A 20,353-nucleotide genomic window follows, 5' to 3' on the forward strand; every position below is an offset into this window, starting at 1 on the left:
ATTGTCATGAGTGAGGATGGCCAGCAGGGGGCTCCCATCCAGGCTGTAAAGCGCATGCGTAGCACTGAGGAATTAGGTGGCCATTCCAAGAGACACAGATCGGGCCCGCCTTAACCTTTGGGGTTTGTATGTCTGGGTTTTTCCCACGCTTCTGCAGTTTGTTAGGATTTTCCTGTTATGTAGCAGCAATAAAACACTAGAGACCAGTTCCTTGTCTCAGCGTGGTTCCTGGCTGTTAGGACAAGGTAAAAGGTAAAGGTTTCCCTTGACATAAAGTCCAGTCGTGTCCGACTCTAGGGGGCGGTGCTCATCTCCGTTTCAAAGCCTTGGAGCCGGCGTTGTCCATAGGACACTTTCGGGTCATGTGGCCAGCATGACTCACGGAACGCCGTTACCTTCCCGCCAAAGCGGTACCAATTAATCTACTCACATTTGCATGTTTTCGAACTGCTTGGTGTGCAGGAGTTGGGACGAGCAACGGGAGCTCACCCCGCCGCACGGTTTCGAACCGCCGACCTTCCGATCGACAGCTCAGCGGTTTGGGCTGTTCTTTAAAGAACCGTTATGTCAACCACTCAGTTATGCCCACTATTTTGACATCACTGACTGGCCCTGAGTTTGCCCCTGGACTCTTGGCTGACAGAACTTCATTCACTGTCAGTGAGAGCCTAGCCACAATGACGTCACATGTGCCATGATGTCATCAAACAAAAGCCATGAATTATATAATCTGAGGCATGTGTGCAATAATGTCATGACGCATGTGACATTCCTCCAGCAGGCTAGACTGAAACCAATTAAATAGGCATATAAGAATCTAGGAGCTTCTAAAAAGGAGTATTCTTGCAGAAAAGTTAAGAAGCTGTTATGAAATAATACCAGTGACTGCTGTGTATCAAATGCCAGCCCTATTATAGTGAAATCAGTGTTCAAATTCTTGCACCTCTTTCTCCTCCCTGAACTATGCAATGAATTAGATGGCCCATCCATTTGATCAGGAAGCCCAGTTTCCATGCACATCTTGTTCTGGTAGTCAACAGATCCAATATCAGGTTATCATCACCACGTGAAAACTCATACCTGCCCCCATTTGTGTGGATCCCAATGCATGTGAGTCCTTTGGATTAGATCTCTCACATAACATCATCAACCCAATGGGTGAAATCCTGCTGTTGTCACTGCTTTTGTGGAAGCCAAGCAACATATTGTCTTCAGTCCAAAGGCTTTTCTTCTGCAGACATTTGCACTGAACACAGCAGTGTTATAGGATAAAGACATCCTTTATGGAATAAAGACATCCTTTGAATGACACTGATGGGAAGGAGGAGGCTTATCCAGACCAATCATGCGCTGTGGGTTCAAAATTCCCATTTTTATTCCGACCCTGGATTCTACAACTGAGAATGATAGACTCATAAATTTGGTAGGGGCCATTTCAACTCCCTCCTCAATGCAGAAATCCAAATTAAAGGAATCTAGACTGCTGGCTGGCCAGCCTTTACTTGTATTTATTCAATGGAGAGGAACCCACAACCTTCCTGGGATATCGATTCTACTGTCAAAATGTTTTTGACATTAGGAAGTTTTGTTTTCAGCCTATTTCTCTTGCCCACCAACATTGCTTTGAATTTTATTTCAGTCTTCTGGGGTATTAACTATCCAACCCAATGCTGTGTTGTGTGCAAATCTGATAAGCATTATCTCTGCTGTTTCATCCCCAAAATATTGAAGAGTAGAAGAGACAGGACTGATCCTTATGTTACCTCATTTGATATACCTCTCCAGTCTGATGAAGAACCACTGATAAGTACTCTTTGAATAGGATTTTCAAGCCAGTTGTGTATCCATTTAATTATAATTCCTTCCAGTCTATACTTAATTCGCTTGCTAATCAGCATAGCACTACAAGGAGTATTTTGTCAAATTCCTTTGCTAAAATCAAGATATATTACTTCCATAACATTTTCACAATTCATTAAGGAATTTACATGATCAAAAAATAAAGTAAGCTTACCCTGGCAAGAATTGTTTTTGAAATATCCATGCTGATTTCTGGCAAAGGTGCATGGAGAGATATCTTTTCACAATCTGCCCTGAAGTTGATGGTTTATTGATAGGTCTATAATTTCTTTTGAACTCCTCCTTTTTTCTACCTTTTGAAGATAGAGACATTTGTTCTTATTTAGACAATTGTGACCTGTTGGTATTTATCTTTTTTTTTTTTTCTGCCAGAAATTTGGCTGTAGAGAAATTAAGGTTACTATGGTAACAAATCACTCTGGCAGGGTGAACAGGTCAAACTTAAGTATCCTCAGTTTTGGGTGGGAAAAGAATGACCATATAAGGAAATTGCCTGGAAGAAATTTGTTTGGGCTTGTTACAGTTACAGTTTCAGTTTCCTTTCTACCTGCTTTCCTCCCAGTCCTACTCAGCTCTGTGCGTTTGAATGTCTGAGCTTGTAAATATGGGCTTGTAAGAAGCTTTTGAGCCTATCCAGGATATCTGGATATGAAACTGTTTATGTTTTTGTGCTTTCTGTAAATACATTTATTTTTATAGAAATGCCTGGTGTGTGTTTTTTCTGATCTCTTGGGCCAAATGCTTTCCAGCAAACTCTGACATGATCATCTTGTACTTCATCCATGCTGCAGTCAGACCATCAGTAGATTCCTTCATTTCTCTAGGATGCAGTTCATTGGTGGCAGATATTTAAACTAATTAAAAATAAAGAGGTATTTCTTGTCCTTGTTTCTGTCACCCTCAAGTTTCAATCTCGTCTCTTCATTTTGATCTTCAAAATTGCCTGGTGGAACACATACCATTTTGCTGCAGGACTAAGTTCAGTAGCTCCCATGTTTCTTGGCTACCTGTTAACATTTTGTCATCTTCACCAAGCATCTGGTATATGAGTCTTTTTTTCTGTTTAGATTCTGTGCATCTAAGAAGCCCTTTCTTAGCATTCTTTGCCTTGCTAGACTATTTGATGGCTAATTGGTTTGACCAACCAGGGTCTTTAAATGTTTATGTTAATTACTGTAGAATGGATATCAATTTGGTATCTCATCTTCATTCACGCATATAGCAATTAAAGAAATGAAAAGTTGCATATTGATGTAAGGAGGGAGGAGAGAGAGAGAGAGAGGAGGAGGAGGAGTTAATTTTAGCAAGTTCAATATTTCAAGTGTACCATAATTTCTTATACTTACTTTTGACTTAAGTGTTTATTCCAAAATGAGCTACAGTATAGAAGACTTTGAAAGTGAATGGTTAAAATGCCTTGATGACATAGAATGGGGTTAAGATAAAGCTTTTATGGTAGAGGCTCAGTTTCTCAAGTCTAGAACTGTCAAGGGTTAGGATCAAACATGGTTGTAACAAGAGAGGAGATCAAAGGAACCAAAGAAATGCAGGAAAGAAAGGCCATCTTGAGAAATAATGACAAGAGGAGAAAAGAAAGTATCTAGAAGAGGAAGGGAAGTTTGGATGGAGATATGATATCACTCCCTGAGGACCTGAAGGGGTGTCAAACAGAAGGAGACCACAGTCTGTTCTTTATCATCCTAAAGTACTAGATGTGGAATAAGGGTCTTAGTTATAGGAAGGCAGATACCTTGGGAATGCTTTACTCTGGATTCCTGCATGGGGGTTAGACCCAATGGGACACTTCCAACTCTGTGATGCTCTGATTCAGTGAGAACATGATGAAGGAATGACATAGTGAGACATTGCCTTAGTGAACAAGGCTGATGGTCACAGGATGATGTGAAAGAACCACCAATGTTTTGGGCTACATGTTTCTTTTCTGGTTACAAAATGCTGGTTTAAAGTCTATGGGAGTCAGCGTAGACATCATTAATAACTTCAAGATACTAAATGTAAAATCCAGGTTAATTTTATTAAGCCATTTGAATAAATAGATGCAGTATTTTCGATTTGCACTCTGCATGGTTCCCAAGGAAAGCTGCCTGGACAAGATATAAAACAGCATGCCTCTCTGCTGTGATAGAAATGACAAAGAATGCTGTTTAATAGGCTCTGGTTTTTTGTTTTTTTTTATGTTAGATGAAAGAAGATTTCTAGAGATTAACTGAAAGAAGAAAGGTGTTTTTGAATGACACCTTCATAAGTTTTGGGGCAGAAAATCCAGCTTTTGGAAATGTTTCAATGGAAGGATCTGTGCAAAGCAGTAAAAGTGTTCTACCATTTAAAGTAAAAATGAGGAGAAGCATTACTATTATTATTATTATTATTATTATTATTATTATTATTTGTATGGCTACCCATCTCATCTAGTGACTCTAGGTGGCCCATAACAGGTAAAAACAATAAAAAACAAGTTAAAAACCAACACACAAACTATAAAAACCATCCATAATAAATTTAAAAACATCAAATCACAATCAGAAGCAGCATTCACTCTATAGCAGCTCAATACAGCCACTGTGAGAACATCCCACCAATGTTGCACCCCCAGCCAGGGTGGCAGAACCACGTCTTCAGGGCCTTCCTAAAGGCAGAGAGGGTCAGGGCCAATCTAAGGTCCAGGGTGATGATGTTCCACAGGGTGGGCACCTTAGCAGAAAAGGCTCTCTTCCTGGGTCCTTCCAGATGACACTGTTTCGTAGACAGAACCTGTAACATGACTGTCCTGGTGGTCCTAATGGGATGGGTAGATGTAACCAGGGAGATGGGTAGAGCATTACCAACTTTTTAAAGTCTTCAAGTCAAACTTGATTGGTCATGAAGCAATATGATATTATTCGTCAAGAGTACATGAGCCCCTACTTGCTGTGACCCTTTAAGAAGAAAGCAGATTTTTTGAGAAAAGGGCATTGGGTTGGTTTTGCGTGGTATTGAGTATCTTCTAACATGACACTGGTCTCAAAAAGGTGTTCATTTCTTTGCTCAGAATCTGATGAACTCCACTGAGAAGTGTCAGAAATCTTTCTGGGTGATTACAAGGACTGACTCCCTGTATGCTCTACCAGTGGTCCGCTCAGATGGGATCGTTCTTACATTTTTAGAAATGATGAGCACATTGCCAAAAGTGCTTGAAAGCCTCATCCGAGGTGCCATGATCCAGACATACATCCAGATGTCTTGCACACTATTCCAACTTGCAAATATTCTTTTGCCAGCAACTAGATGTCAGCAAGTCTACTGATACTTCAGGTTTTTATTTCCTTTTGCAATAATTTTTTTTTAAAAATCCACTTTTGCTGTTTTTCTCTAATTTTCACTGTGCTAGACCATTGGTTCTGTTACACTTCCTCTGGTTCCCAGGATAAAAAAGCGATTTGGAAACTCTCACCAATTTTTCCTTGATGCTTTTTGCCCATTTGAAATACCTTAATTCCTAAAGTTGCACAAATATGATATTTTGCATGTGTGTATGCATTTTGGGAGCAAATCAGTTAATTTTGGAGCAATAGATAATTGCCCTTTGCTGCGAGGTTAGTAATCATATTGTTTTTTAATGAGCTTTCCTTCTCTGATAAGATTATTGGATATATTGGAGTACGCTGTGAAAACTAAGAATAGAAGAGTGTTAAAATGCAGCAGTAAAAGGTCAACAGAGGTATTAAAATTCAGTGGCTTAACATTTTGATCAGTAAGCCGAGCATTGTTTGTTACCTTCAGAAGGCACCAGATCTTCCCAGGAAATTGCCACTATTAGGAAACTGAATGTGAGCCTAAAGTATAACATAGGCCTCTACAAAGTGACATAGATATGAACAGTGGAAGTGACATGTTTCTTTCTGTGGATTTGAAGGTTGATGAGGTCCACCTTGTTTAAGCAATGGAGTGTCCTCAACCTGCTTTGGATCATTGTTGTGGGAGAAAGTTCTTCTTCTATGTTGCTATCAGCGCTGGCTGAAATGTTTCTGGGTGGCAGCTTCATGCCCAGCCTTTTGATCTGCATGTATTGAAGAGGCTGCATGCCAGCCATGTCTGGGATACATTGTGGGCAATTGCTTCACAATCTGCAAGCAACTGGAGAAGGAATCTCTCAGCCTTCTCCCCTGGCTTGAGCTATACAGAAGAAAGGTGAGAAGCAATGTATACAGAGAAGAAAAGCAATATGGTCAGTCTGCTTCTGTCTTTGAAGAGAAATGACCATGTTGCTTCATGAACCAGCTTTACTTGTTCAGAGTGCTGGAAAGCGTTTGGCCCAAGAGATCAGGAAAAAACACACACAAGGCATTTCTTTAAAAAGTAAGTGTATTTATAAAAAGCATAAAACATAAACAGTTCTCATATTCAGGATAGGCACAAAAGCTTTACAAGCTCATATATTCACATGCGCAGAGCTGGAAGAGAAGAAGCCGGAAGGGAGGCTGCAAAAAGGAAACTGAAACTACTTGTAGCAAGTCCAGGCAAGTTTCCCTCCAGGCAAGTTCCCCGAACAGCAGTTTTTGCTTACACTGTATGGTCACCCTTTTCACACACCCCAACCTGAGGACAATTAAGTCTGACCTGTCCATCCTGCTGATACTTAGGAAAGTATTCAATTACCATGGTTACTTCTTTGCAGCTAAAGTTTCTTGCAGAAAACACCACATACCAACATTACCGGGATGCTTCAGCTGAACCTTCATCAAAGTGAAGCTGTCCTTCAACGCTCTGCACATTCATAGTATAAACACGGGATAAAACAGTGCAGAAGCTGATATGGAGGACAAGCAAGTGAGCCCAGTGAATGATATGGTGGAAGCAAAGGATAACTAGAAGCCAGAAAGAATACAGTTTTTGAAAAAGTATGGCTACGCATCGATGGTGAAATAAAGATTTGCAACTGTTTTACTTGCAAAGAGGTGGTGAAATGTTTAATGATTGGTGGTTGTGCCTCCTTCCCTAAAAGGTGGGCGTGAGATTTTGAACTGTGGTACTGTGGCTCTGGTATATTGCATGTGGATGTGTCTTTTGGTATCTTTGCAACTTTCCCCATTTGACCTCACTGTCACAAGATCCTTTCACTCAGTCATCTATCATCTCTCTCTCCCCATCAAAATAGCAGAAATAGGCTCCTCCCATTTGTGACATCTCACTTTTAGAGGCATCTCACTGCATGAAGAGGGTTTCTGTATTAATAAGGCTTTCATGGGTGCAGATCTATGTACAAGCAGGCTCAAATTCTGTGCTCTCCTGTACCGTACATGGGGATATCTTCTCAATACAGAAATTGTAAGTGTGCACCTCTCTGTGGCTGAGAGCTTTGATTCTGGAGGATGGATAGCAGGTTTATCAACATCATTCATAGAGGGAGCCCAGTTTTTTTTTTTTTTTTCCTTTTTGAAACTCTGGAATAGAGTTTATCCTCAGATCCTGAAATCCAAGAGGAAAAAAGATGGAGGGAGACTCATTGGCTTCCAGATGTATAGTTCTCACCAGATGATGCCCATCTCATCCTCCTTATCACTTCTGAAGCTCTAGCACTATTAGGGAGAGAAATGGTATCACAGAGACAGGCTGGTCCCAAACCTCTGGGGCTGGTAGACAACTGTGGAATTTTGAGAGCCTGCTTAGGTTGGTGTGTATTTTGCCAGTTGCAAAAGTTGTTAGTTTGCACCCTACCAAACATTTTAGTTCTCAGAATACTCTGTAATACTTTAGATTATCTTTGCCTTTTTGAAGAGGAGCATGTGAGTAGACTTTTAAACATGCCATTGAGATGGATCTCCTGTCATTTTTCATCTTCTAGGTATGCTTCTGGGTAAATGCTTCAGGGCCCAGCGTTTATGGAAATGAAGATCATGCAAGTGGATGGTATTTTGCTCTGCTTCATTAACATTTCCCAAACTGCCTTTGGGGCTCCATGTAGATCTGAGGCACATTTTTAATAAACTAATAATTATTTAATAGTAACATAATAATAAATGGTGTGCAACTGCAGCCCAATGTTATGCTTATGAGTCTGCCCACCTGTTCAGAATAATTTAAAAAAAAAAGCAAAGGTAAATTGAAGAGGTAGAAAACAACCTAGGAGCTGAGTGGCAATATATGGGATTGGAGAAGGCTTTATCAGCTGCCTTCTGATGAAAGGGCTTCATCATGATTGGCCATGCACACCACAGCAGCCATTTTGTTGATAACATGCATTCAGAATTCCAAATGTGTGTACCGGCTGGCAATTCCTGTTAAGGGATTTCAGACCCAGACTTTTAAACTAACTTGAGAAGAAGTCACAAAAGAGCAAAAGACAAATAATACTTCAGAAGGTAAAGGATGCAACAAAAAAAGAGAAAGGATAAAATGTCACTGTCAGAATTTAGGATGGATAAATCTCTGCATCAGGTTCCCTTAGTTTAACTGGCTTAAATTTATTTCAGCCAGTTTCTGGATCAATTTGATGGTTTTTGGCACTGTCCTGTACAAATGAAGGTACATTTTTGTGTGAAATGTTATGCATTGTGCATATTAATGCAAGGAATTGTCCCAAATATAATGCATATTGTATGTGACTTTTGCTAAGGTACACCAGCCAAATAGTTTTGATTAGCTTCCTTCCTGCTTCCGCTACTAGGACAAGGAGTGGAACTTGGCCATCTGGATTGAAAACGAAGTTGGAACCTCTTTTCAAAGTATAGTAGGAGATATAACTGCCAGGAATTGGCAGAATGTCTGGGATTTTGTCACTCAGCAAAATCTTCCCTGGGTGCGTACTTATCTATACTCATGTACACATTAAAAAAAAAAAAAAGATTTGTGTGTCTTGAATAGGCTGACCATACGTCCCGTTTTGAACGGGACAGTCCCATTTTTTTAAACATTTCCAGACCATCCCGTCATTTCAATATAAATGTCCATTTTGTCCCATTTTCTTAAAAACCTTACTTAAAAATTTGAAAGTTTATTATTATTCAAGTTTAATTACCGCCCATCTCCCCCAGAACCTGTCAGTTCCTGCGAACCTATCAGAATGCAGTCTGACTTTGAGTGGAAGGAGGGGGAGCTCAGCAGAAATGGCGGGAAAAAAGCCACAGAGCTCAACCCGGCGGGAAACCTAAAAAGAAAAAAAACAAACAGGATCAGCTGATAGGTGGTGATCAAAGGGCGAGCCGATCAGCTCCTGCCTTGAAATGGTGGGAAGAAAAGAATGCAAAAGCATAGCCAGAGGAGGAACGGCTTGTCAGGGACAACCGTTCACTAGACTCTACAGCCCAGCCTTGCCTCTCGCAAACGAAGGAATCCAAAGATTCCCAGCCTGAGAAAACAGGAGAAGTTCCTGCCTGCTGATCCAGCCCATCGCCCAGCCCTGCCCCGTTTTGCCATCCCAATGTCCCGTTTTTGTCTCAAGGAAATATCGTCAGCCTAGTCATAACTTGCTGGCATAAAAATCACATACAATTTGCATAATGGTAGGGACTGGAGCTCAGGAGTTAGTGGCAGAAGGTCCAGCCAGGCTAATGGGTAGGGAGACAGCAGATCTCCTCAAGATAGAGTGAACCCACATAGAATCTCATGGTGCTGCAATCAGTGTCTGCTTAGTAAATCAAGATCCCATTCTACATCTTAGAAGATGGCTTTCTGAGGTCAAACTAAGGATGTCATTAAATTATTGATGGCATTCAAGACTGCAGTTATGCTTCCTCCCCCTGTCCTCCTCTCCACCTTCTCCTTTCCCCCCTTCTTCTCCCATCTCTCCCCCTCCCCCTCCTTTCCCCCCACTTCTAACCCTCTTCTTCTTCCTTCCCCAATGTCTTATTTCTTCCCCTGTTCCTTATATACATATATCTTGAACATATAAATAAGCCAACAATTCAAAGTTGTTCCAGAAGTCAAGAAAAGAAACAGTGGGCTTAATTACCAGGAAATAGATTTTGGTTGGATATCAGGGGGAAAAGGTCCTAATGTTAAGTGCTGTTCAGCAATGGGACAGACAGTTATATTGGATGATCCTCAAGGTTCTTTACAAGCCTTAGATGCAATGATTCTCCATTTCCTTCCCTTCCTCTTTCTCCTTCCCTTCTGTCTTCTCCTTCCCCTCTTCTTCCATTCCTTTTTCCTCCTTCTTTTTCTCTTCCTTCCTTTCTTCTTTCTTTTCCTTGTTTCTCCCTCCTCTTTCCTCTTTTCTACTTTCTCCTCCTGCCCTTCCTCTTTCTTTCTCTTCTTTCCTTTTCTGAGAATAATAATATTATCTTATTCTACAGCATAACCCATATTCAGGCTCCATAGTACAAATGGATTACATGTTGTAGCAGCAACAAACTTTGCATTCATGTTTATGAAAGACTGCATTGAAAACTTCCTCTGCCATTTTGATTATGGCAGACTCCCTCCCTATCCCCTGTAACTATGTGAAATTCTTCCACATGAAACAAGCTGAAAAAGGGCCACCCATATACACGCCTTGTATAAAAGCAAGGTTTAGCATTCACAAACAGATTTTACTTCTGGGACAGATAACTTGATGAAATTGTCATCCCTATAGCAAATAGATAGAAGGAGGGAGGGAGGGAGGGAGGGAGGGAAGCAAGCAAGCAAGCAAGCAAGGATCTTCTTCCATTGAAAAAATGATTTTTTTTTCATAATTTGAAAAAGGTCCACATTAAAAGGGGTCTCAACTAAAAATTCCTGCATATTGGAGATAACATGTAATGCCTGGTTACTTCATTCCCCCAAAAAGAGATATGGTAGTTAAGGATGGCCACTGAAAGTCAAATCTACTGAGAGATCAGGAGGCCTGTGAACAAATCTCCCACATTTTCTTTGCAAATGGTTACAAAAGATGGATCAGTCCCCCTCCCTGACATTAATAACAAAATCCCAGAATCCTGGAGTGGGAGGGAGGCTTTGAAGCTCCTACTGCCTTGAAGCTCCTCCTGCACAGTGCAGGAAAGTGCTCCAGCAGAAGACCATCTAGTGTTGGATTTGCACTTTCCATTTCCTTGGTAACTGGTTCCCCAGTCAAGCTGCTCTGATTTTTAAGAGGTTTTTCATAACATCTCCTTTTCTGGAACTTCAAATTGTTATCCCGTGTTTTGCTTTCTGGGAAGAGAGAGAGAGGAGGTCACGATCTTCTTCTGTGTGACATTCTTTGGGGTGTTTGAAGAGCACTATCGTAACCCCTCATAGTCTCCTCTTTGTAAAGCTGAACATAGAAACAGTTACTTTCGGGGATCCTAAGACTATTATTTCAGCCATGCAGCCCAGATCTGGATTTGCTTTTTTTTGCTGCCATGTTTCTCAGCTAATCCTGGTTCAGTTTGTGACCATTTACATTTCTAAGACCTGAAGTACGCATGTCTATGCATTTAGGCACACCCAAGCTTTCTCTTGCCAGTGCCTGTGTTATTCTTACAGATAATCACTGGAAATGAGACTGAGGGTGAATTGGTAAGGTTTCACTTGAGGATCTGGTGGTGTCCCTAAGCCTTGCACTAAAATATGTAGTAGGCCTGCATGTTTGGCAAAACATTTTTACAAGTCTCCATCCAATTAAAACCACCACCACCACCACCACTATACATAATCAGGATTCCTTAACTCTGGCAAAATCTAAAGAGATGTAGTTGGTTTCTCTGAATTCCAGGGGCAGCTTGTTCTTATTTACCACTAAAAAGTATTGTGTTCCTGCTGAATTTATACCTATTACTGTAAGTTTAAGCCAGCTAAAGACCTAATGGCTGTCTCTGCAGAACATCTTGAGACCTTTCTTTAAAAGATTGTCCACATTTTTTTTTTCTTTATGACTTTGCATTTTGTATTTATTGATTTTAAGTAAACAATGAGTTTTGGTTTAATTTTCACTGTGGGCTGTATTGGCTGGTTTTCTTTAAGAGTTTGTTCTGTTCTCATGCTATTCAAGATGCTCCAGGAAAGGAGGAGGAGGAGGAGGAGGAGAAGGAATTCTTTTCAATTCATCCCCAAGCTCTTTCTGACTCCATGGTTTGTAAAACAGCAAGAACAACAACAGAAAAATGGGATCCATTAGTTACTAAGTTAAGAAATTCTAATTTTCCAGGATCTCTATTCCTAGTTGTCATTAGCTTTTTGACTGGAAAAACAGAGCTAAGCCTAGACTGTTTGAGAAATCTTCCTCTTTCCAAAGGTTTGCCAGTAGACAAACAGCTTGTCATCTCTAAAGGTGCATAGCTTCTGAGCAATGCACAGCTTGGAACATGTTCAAAAAGGAAGGGACAGAGGATAATAAAGAACTATAGAGAAGGGAGGAGGGGAAAGGAACAAGCTGCATTTTTACTGGAAGCTCTTACAGTGGTTGCTATGAGATCTTCTGCAGCCAAAGCAGACAGCCCAGCAAATGAGGGAAGCTCTGCTAAATTATATCTCTTACATAGACCTCTCCCCACTTCTTCCCAATGGCTTTGCTAGTCGTTTGAAAACAGGCATTTGCCAGTTCTGTACCCCTCTCTCCAAAAGAAGAATGGAGGCTGGATGTGAAAACCCTGGTTTGTCCAACAAACCAGGCACAAGGAAATGCAAGGTGATAATGCTTGGATCAGGTGGAGTAGGCAAAAGTGGTAAGTTATTGGATTGGGAAGGAGGGTGGGAATGGATGGTTGCATAGGGACCAGGGTTGGGGAAGAGGATGGAAGCATGGAGAGGAAATTCCACTGAAAAACAGTATTAATTCTGCTCACAGTAGACCTGTAGTTTCAGGGACAGAGTCAACTTCTGTTGGAGGAGGAAAAAGAATTAAAAGAAAAGGGCCTTGATGGTTTTCATTCAACAGGACCCAATCCATCAGCATCTTCCTCCTGCTCGAGTTTCCCAAAAGAGCTGGTTGTGGGAGAAGAATTTTACCAAAGCATAGCAGTAAAATTCCTACCTGTCTTATAAGAAAGTACATGTCTGCTGGTAAATGCTAAGCCCTCTAAGCTGCACTTCGACTTAGAGTGAAAACTCTAATATCTGAAAAATTCACATACAGTGCTTATCAAACAATAGATGCTATAAAGCTTTGTGTTGGGAATCAGTTGCAGCCAGGAAAGGTTAAGGAAGGCCTCTCCCTAAACAGAGCCAGAATCAGCTTAGCAGTGGAAAAAACAATGTGCTGCTTGAAGCGAACGTCCCCGACTTTAGACCTGTTCATAGCATGCCAATTCTTTGCAGCATCACATCCCTACAAAGTTGTAGAATGCACGGTTGCTATTCTGGACCAGTTGCCTCATGACTGGGAGAGAGAGGGAGAAAGATGCTATTTTCCAGTGGCTGCAGTATAGCCGAAAGGAACTCTAATTTCTACCCAGTGTTTTATTTTGTTTTTGTTTTTACTTTTTTTTTTTTTTGCCGGTGATTGTAACCTTTTGATTTATCTTTGCCAACACTTAGCATCCTCTAATCTTAAAGTCCCTTTGCTGAGCACGCAGAGCTTATCTTGGCAGACGCTTCCTAGGATGATGTACCTGTCTGGCCAGTGTAGTTATAATTACACCTGCTAAGCCCATTACACTCTATTAAGACTCAGAACTATTAGACTGAACAAACAGTTAAATCAAGCTGTATGTATTTTGTAACAGAGCCACACTTCCTTTTTTCCCCAGCCTGGTTGACATGAGCTGTAAGGAGTTTCACTTTATTGACTTAAGTGTCTCTCTGGGTTGGGGGCAATCCATAAAGGATAACTGTGTCAGCAAATGGGGAGGATGACCCAGCATTAGAGGATGTAAGTGTGCTGCGGTCAGCAGCAGTAAAGTGAATTTGGAGAGTCCATACATTCAGGAAGTGCATCGAGGAAAGCAATGGCCATTACTAAGTTCTTCTGGAAAGTTTTCAAGGGGTCATCACTCAGCTTTACATTACCATTAAATTTAGCTGAAATAACCACAGTAGCTAGATAGGAATTTGCAGGATGCTCTTTAACACATGGAGAATCTGTCCTTTAAGCTAAAGAACTTTTAGCTTTTTCAAAAGCATTTGGAGTTTTTTACCGGGGGATTGGAATCCACAAGAAATATCATGATGGAAATCGACTGTACCAAAGATCCATCAAATTATAGTTGGTATGAGAAAGCTGATGGGCATTTTTCTCCTGTCTCTGTCTTCCTTCTGAAGTTCTAGTTGTATGACTTGCATTAGAGTAAGCCTCATTAAATTTAGCAGAGCTTAATTCTGATATAAAGATTCCACCAACCATGAGTTGGTGCTCTGATTCAGTTCTGACCCTCTCCTCATCCAATTAAGATTAAAAATGCGTTGGAATCTACTGCCAGTACATTAGATGCCACAATCAAGGAAGTGCATGGAAAATAAGCAGTACCTACAGTATCTGGGGAGCAGAATGTTGTTGCTGAGTGATAGAAGGCTTTGTATGTAAAAAACCACAATTCAGTGCCTGATCTGCCCAATGAAAACTGAGCAAGGTCTGTGTGAAACCCCAGGAGGCCTTGAAAAGCACAGATCTGCTTCCTCTGATCTAATCAGCTCCATCTGTATTGGAATCATGGCTGGCTTTAGCCTAAGGCCAAATAGGCACTGGCCTAGGATGCCAAAACTTTGGGGGCACCAGTGCTGCCCTTCCTTCTGAAAACAAAGACTATTCTAAAAATGCAAATATTCAACTCAGCAGGAGGTGGTCCCATCAGTCAAAGTGGCCTAAGGGTGCCATATAGTCCTGAGCCAGCACTGGCTGGAATATGTATTGGATTGCAGTTCCTTGAATTTCCACCTAGCCTTGATGGTCGCAAGTTGTGGGAAAATTGGCATAGGTAATACAAAATGGATGGAGCAATTGTCTGACTTGTTATAATACATCAATATACCCATGTTATATCTCCAATGAGCATTGGCCATGGTGATCAGTTAAATCAAAGGAGGACTGTTAATCTTCGGTCTGCTTGTAAATTACTAGAGACCAAATACCATAGATGGACATTCTGGTTTTGATCTAGAAGTCTTAGCTTCTTGTCTCTAGGATAGAGCAGGCATTTGTTGGCTTGGGAACTCACTTTATGTTTCCTTCTGTCCTGAGGATGATGTCACTGAGGCATAATTGAGGGGTTCAGGAGATTTAAAGGGTGGGGATAAGTGACTTTGGAGCCCTTGTTTTGTTGTTAGTAATCTGATTTGTTTTGGTATTTTGCTCTTCTGGTTGGTTGTATGTTCCATATGTTGGTTTCCTAGTTGTAAGCTATCCAGAGTTGTTTGGGAGTTGGGTGGCTTATAAATTAAATAATCAAACAATTTTAACTCACAAAGGCCTTGGCTCCATTTCCCACCTTTCTTAAAGACTAACAATGGGTTATATCAAGTACTTGCTTGCTAGAATTGAATTGCCCTGTCTGACGAGAACATCTCCAGAAGGCCTATTAAGAGTCTCCCCTTCCTCTGAAGTGAAGGGAACATGGATGAAATGAGAGATCTGCTCCATAGTGATTCCCACACTTTGGAATGCCTTACCCAGAGGTCCACAATGGTCCTTACCTCCTGGTTTTTAAAAGATCTTTGAAGACAGTTCTATTTACAGTAACTGCAATTTCAACCCTAGATAAATTTTATTCTCAGAGGAGGTTTGATTTATTATTACTGATATATATATATATATATATATATATATATATATATATATATATATAAAATATCCGTAGTTGTATTTATAATTTTAATCTGATGTAATCCACCTGGAGTCTTGTGAATTGGGCAAGCTATAACAACTGTTGGATAAATAAATAAATAACTGATTTTTTTTACTAAAAACTCTTGCTGCTGAATATCAGCCCATTTACTGCTAATTTTTGATCATACAATCTCAGAATTTTCAGGGAACTGGAAATGAGACATAGGGGCCTGTAGCTTGCCCACTTGTGCTCTAGAAACCTCAAAAAAGGCTTTCGTTCTTCATAAGATTGGCTAAATTTCAACTATACTTCAAGCTGGTGTATTAGAGAAAAAAAGGAACATGACAAAGTTATAACCAATTTCATGCTAAGATTCTCTGCTAAATTGTTGCCATTGGACATTATTGCCAAGTGTTTGGGAAAGCAGATGGACTGTCAGTAGGTCTCATCGTTCCTGTAGGAGCTAAATACCATGTTGTGGCCCAAGTGAACCTCATTCCTGTGTTTCTCTGCAAAATGAGAGGGATTTGACTGTGAAGTTCTCCTTCAGTTGGTAACCAATAAGTTTCTGGATACAATTGAAGGTTCTATTTTCAACCTGTAAAGTTGTATATGTCTTGGTGCCAAGGTACCTTCAGGACCACCTCCTTCATCCATAATTGACCCATCTAAAACAAACAACAGAAGAAAAGTTTTTGGTAGTTCCCACTATGCAAAATTGGTGGAGCTGAGGCTAGAAGGGGATACAAAGGTGTTACATTAGATTAGCAATATTTCATTGGGGTTCTAGAAGGGCAGTTATGCAGAGCACTGGTTGAATGTTGGATTTTGCCCCAACAAGACTCAGTACAATAGTTACAGATGAAGAGATCCACAATCAGAGCATGAAATTAATTAAATGATTTGGGGCTGTTCTCTTTCTATCGATCATTTCTACCCCAGAAAATAATTGCTGAGAGGAGATAATGTGCTGGGAACCCACTGATATTACCCTGAGCCACTTAAAGGAACACATAGCAAATAGACAAATAAATAAATAAATAAAATAGATTAGAAGTGAGTGTGATAACTCTTTCTCTCCCCCCTTCATTGGTTTTTCCTCTCTCTTCTGCTAGTTTCAACTCCCTTGTCTAGATAAAATGGTGAAGAAATTTCAAGGGAAGTCAAGTTATAGGGCCTTATCTGGACAACTTTGAGGTCAGCACAGTTGGACCTGGTATAGAGAGTAAGGAAGAAGACTTTGACAGATATATGCAGGAACCATTACTTAGGCAAGAGGGGCTGAAACATTTTTAAGTCCAGAACAACAAGATACCACTCAGAAGCAGCTCAGGCAGATGCTTTCCTAATTCATTGAACTACAAGAGGAGGGAGGAGGAGGATCAGCACAATCAGCACAATCAGATTCTATTATTATAGCCAATCTCAATAAAAGTAACTCCTATGGATAATAAAACTCCTGTGGAGTTGATTTCCTGGCCTGGTCTGCCTAGCAGGGCTGACACCTGGTTACTACTTGGATGGAAAACTTCCAGGGAGGGCTCTGGATATAGGCTAGACTGAGATAGGGAAGGGGGAGGGGGAGAGGGCAATAGCAAACCACTTTAGCATTCTTGCCAAGAAATATACATTGATGTGCCTATGAAGGGGTTGAACCTGACTTGGAAGAGACCTTTCCCACAAAGGGAAATGTGTTCATAGCACACACAATTGTGGTGGCAAGCACCTGCCCAACCTTTGTAAACAAATGTAAGCAGAACTAAGCATGTCAGAACTGGTTAGGCTTTGGGAGGGAGACTACCAGGAAATCTCAGGTCTGTGGTTTAGACTGGGAAATAAATAAATAATGCACAGAAGGAAGCCACTTCCACATTTTTGCTAAGAAAACTTTATGGAGTGGCGGCTGGGCAGCCAAGTATCTGGGATATTTTAATTTGGATTCTCATTTTGCAGAAGGTTGGACTTGATGGACTTAAAATTCCCTTCTAAGGCTTTGAGTCTATTCTTTTGACATCCCAGTGCAACTGCACATTGGAGGTCGAGGAGGAACCCTTCCTAACAGTAAGACAATGAGCACTTTGGTTTTATTTATTTATGTGTGAAATTTATCTGGCCACCCATTTCAAACATTTGCAACTCTGAGTGGCATACAATCAGTAAGCGAGAAGAAAACAAAACCGTTAAAATCAACAACAAAAGTTCATAGGTAATCAGAACTGTCTCCCAGATATGGAACCAATGACCCAGAAGATTGGTGGGCAGGTTCCCTGGACAGGTTCAAGTTGAGGCTGGATAGTGATCCCTCAGGACTTCTGGGGAAGCAATGGTGGACTTCAGATGTCCTCCACTTTTTGTGGAGCTGACAACCACGGCAGAACGAGATGCCGACTAATGGATCGGTGCCTAAAAATTCCTCCCTGGATAAAGGGGAGGACCTGTGATTACCCATAGTGCATACAGATGCTCCCTGTAATGAGACCATAAAACAGAAATCTCCAGCAGGTTTTATTGCTTTAGAAGCCAGGAAAGTCAGCTTGCCCAAGCCACGGTTCGGAGCTTTCAGAGGGACACTGGATTCACCCACTTCCTCTCTTAATCACTTCTGGATGGCTTCTAAATTGCTTTTTGAATCTTAAGAACCTTCAGAAGGACAAGTTTCATTTCACTGGGTGATTCTCCTTCAATCTTCAGTGAAAGAAGTTTCATGTAAATTTAAGAACTTAAAGATTTTTTTTAAATTTGGAAATAAACAGCCAAAGGGTGATTAGAACATTGATTTTGGAAAGTTAATAAATGGACTAAGGGGCAAGATTGACCAGAAATAAGGCTTTGAAACTAATTATAAGGTTCCTTCCTCTGGTTTGTTTTAAATCCCATCTAAAATATATGAAGATTTTGAATCTAAGTGTAAGAAATCTTTCCATGGGAAATGTTGTGGATTAGAGAAAAAAATGGTAAGAGGAGACCTTGAAGGCTGGTGACTAGAGGCGACCAGAAAGAATTAAAGATTATATTTAAAGAAGAAGACCCACTAATACAGAATGGAGAAAAGAATTTTAACTCTGGAAGAATTCAAGGATATTTGGCAACAATGTAGTCAGAACTTTCTTTTAAGATTGTCTGCTACTATGAAAATGGTTTTAAAAGAGGAGATAGACAAGGATACAACTGAGAATCAGGTTGTTTTGGATATGGTTTTGAAAAAGACAGGCTACAAGAAAGATATTGACAAAGATCAATATCTTCCAAGGACATACAAATGGAACTGGCTGATGCTTCAACAGCTAAAAGGGACACACAAATAATAAATCAGAAGAGTGACTGGATGTGTGGATTTCAACTCAAAAGAGAGACTTGAACAACTTTCTTATTTTGGATTTACAAAAGAGATGTGTTATACTTATGAAGGAGTTCCTGAGAAAAGATAAAGAGGAAATGAAAAGAATTCAGCTTTTGGGACACTACTTAAAAGGAATAAACGTTAAGACTTTTAAAAGCAAAAAGAAGGATTATAGAGTTGGCTTATTTGATCAAGGTTAATATATATATGATGGGTCTTTTTAGTAGCTTTTAATGGGTTTTTCTTGACCAGGACTGAATGATGAGACTTTAAATATTTGTTTATAGATAAGATAGGGGAAGAAGAGATTTTATGTTGCATTTTCAGAGAAAGTGATAAGCTATGGTGTTAAAATTGAAGGAAAGTGTTAAACCGGTGAAGGCGTTCCTGAGAGGAAACTAAGCGAAAATGGTAAGAAATTAATTTGTGGAACATTATTTGAAAGGATTAAAGATCAAGATTTTCAATATGTTGTTATTTCTGGTAGCTCTTAATGGAATTTTTCTTGATTAAGTTTGAATGATGAGGCTTTAAAGATTTGTTTATAGATATGAGATAAGATTGGGAAGAAGAGGGGTGTAAGTCACTGTGTAAAGGAAAGGAATATGAAATTGATTTTTTATCCTGCCTTTATTATTTTTATAAATAACTCAAGGCAGTGAACATACCTAATACTCCTTCCTCCTCCTATTTTCCCCAAAACAACAACCCTGTGAGGTGGGTTGGGCTGAGAGAGGGTGACTGGCCCAAGGTCACCCAGCTAGCTCTCATGACTAAGGCAGGACTAGAACTCACCGCCTCCTGGTTTCTAGCCTGATGCCTTAACCACTAGACCAGACTGGCTCTAGTAAACTGGATTTACTTGTTTAAGGTTATAATATACATATTCTTAATTCTGATAACTCTTAATGGAGTTTTGCTGATTAAGATTGAAAGATGAGGCTTTATTTTTTTGCTAATAGATAAAAGATATTATGAGATGAAGTGATTTTTGGTTACAATGTTAGAGAAGGTGATAAGTTACTGAAATTGTTTGTACTTGTCTTGATGAGCAGGGGATGTCATTTCTTTATATACCTTTTTTCTTTTTCCTTTCTTTTTCTTTTCCTTTCTCCCCCCCCAACTCTTTTTATCTCTTCACTTTTTCTTTTTTCTGTTTTCATATTTTCCTTAGTTTGTATTATTTTTTTATCTTTGTATGTTTAAATTTCAATAAAAAAATATTATTTAGAAAAAGATAGTGATCCCTCAGGGATGCTGTAATTTGTATTCCTGAATGGAGCAGTCGGTTAGGCTTGACCATCTGGACTTTCTGGGAAGAAATGGAGAGGTGAAGACGGCTCTGTAAAAAGCAGAGCTGATGACTGCAGCGGAATGAAATGCCGGTGAGTAGACCGGCTCTTCATAATTCCTCTCTGGATAAGAAGAGGACTTGAGATTGCTCACAAGTGCTCCAGACAGTTGCTCCTCGTGAGGAGACCACAAGACAGCAGTC

Source organism: Candoia aspera, chromosome 2 (assembly GCF_035149785.1).
Source record: "Candoia aspera isolate rCanAsp1 chromosome 2, rCanAsp1.hap2, whole genome shotgun sequence".
Lineage (NCBI taxonomy): Eukaryota > Metazoa > Chordata > Lepidosauria > Squamata > Boidae > Candoia > Candoia aspera.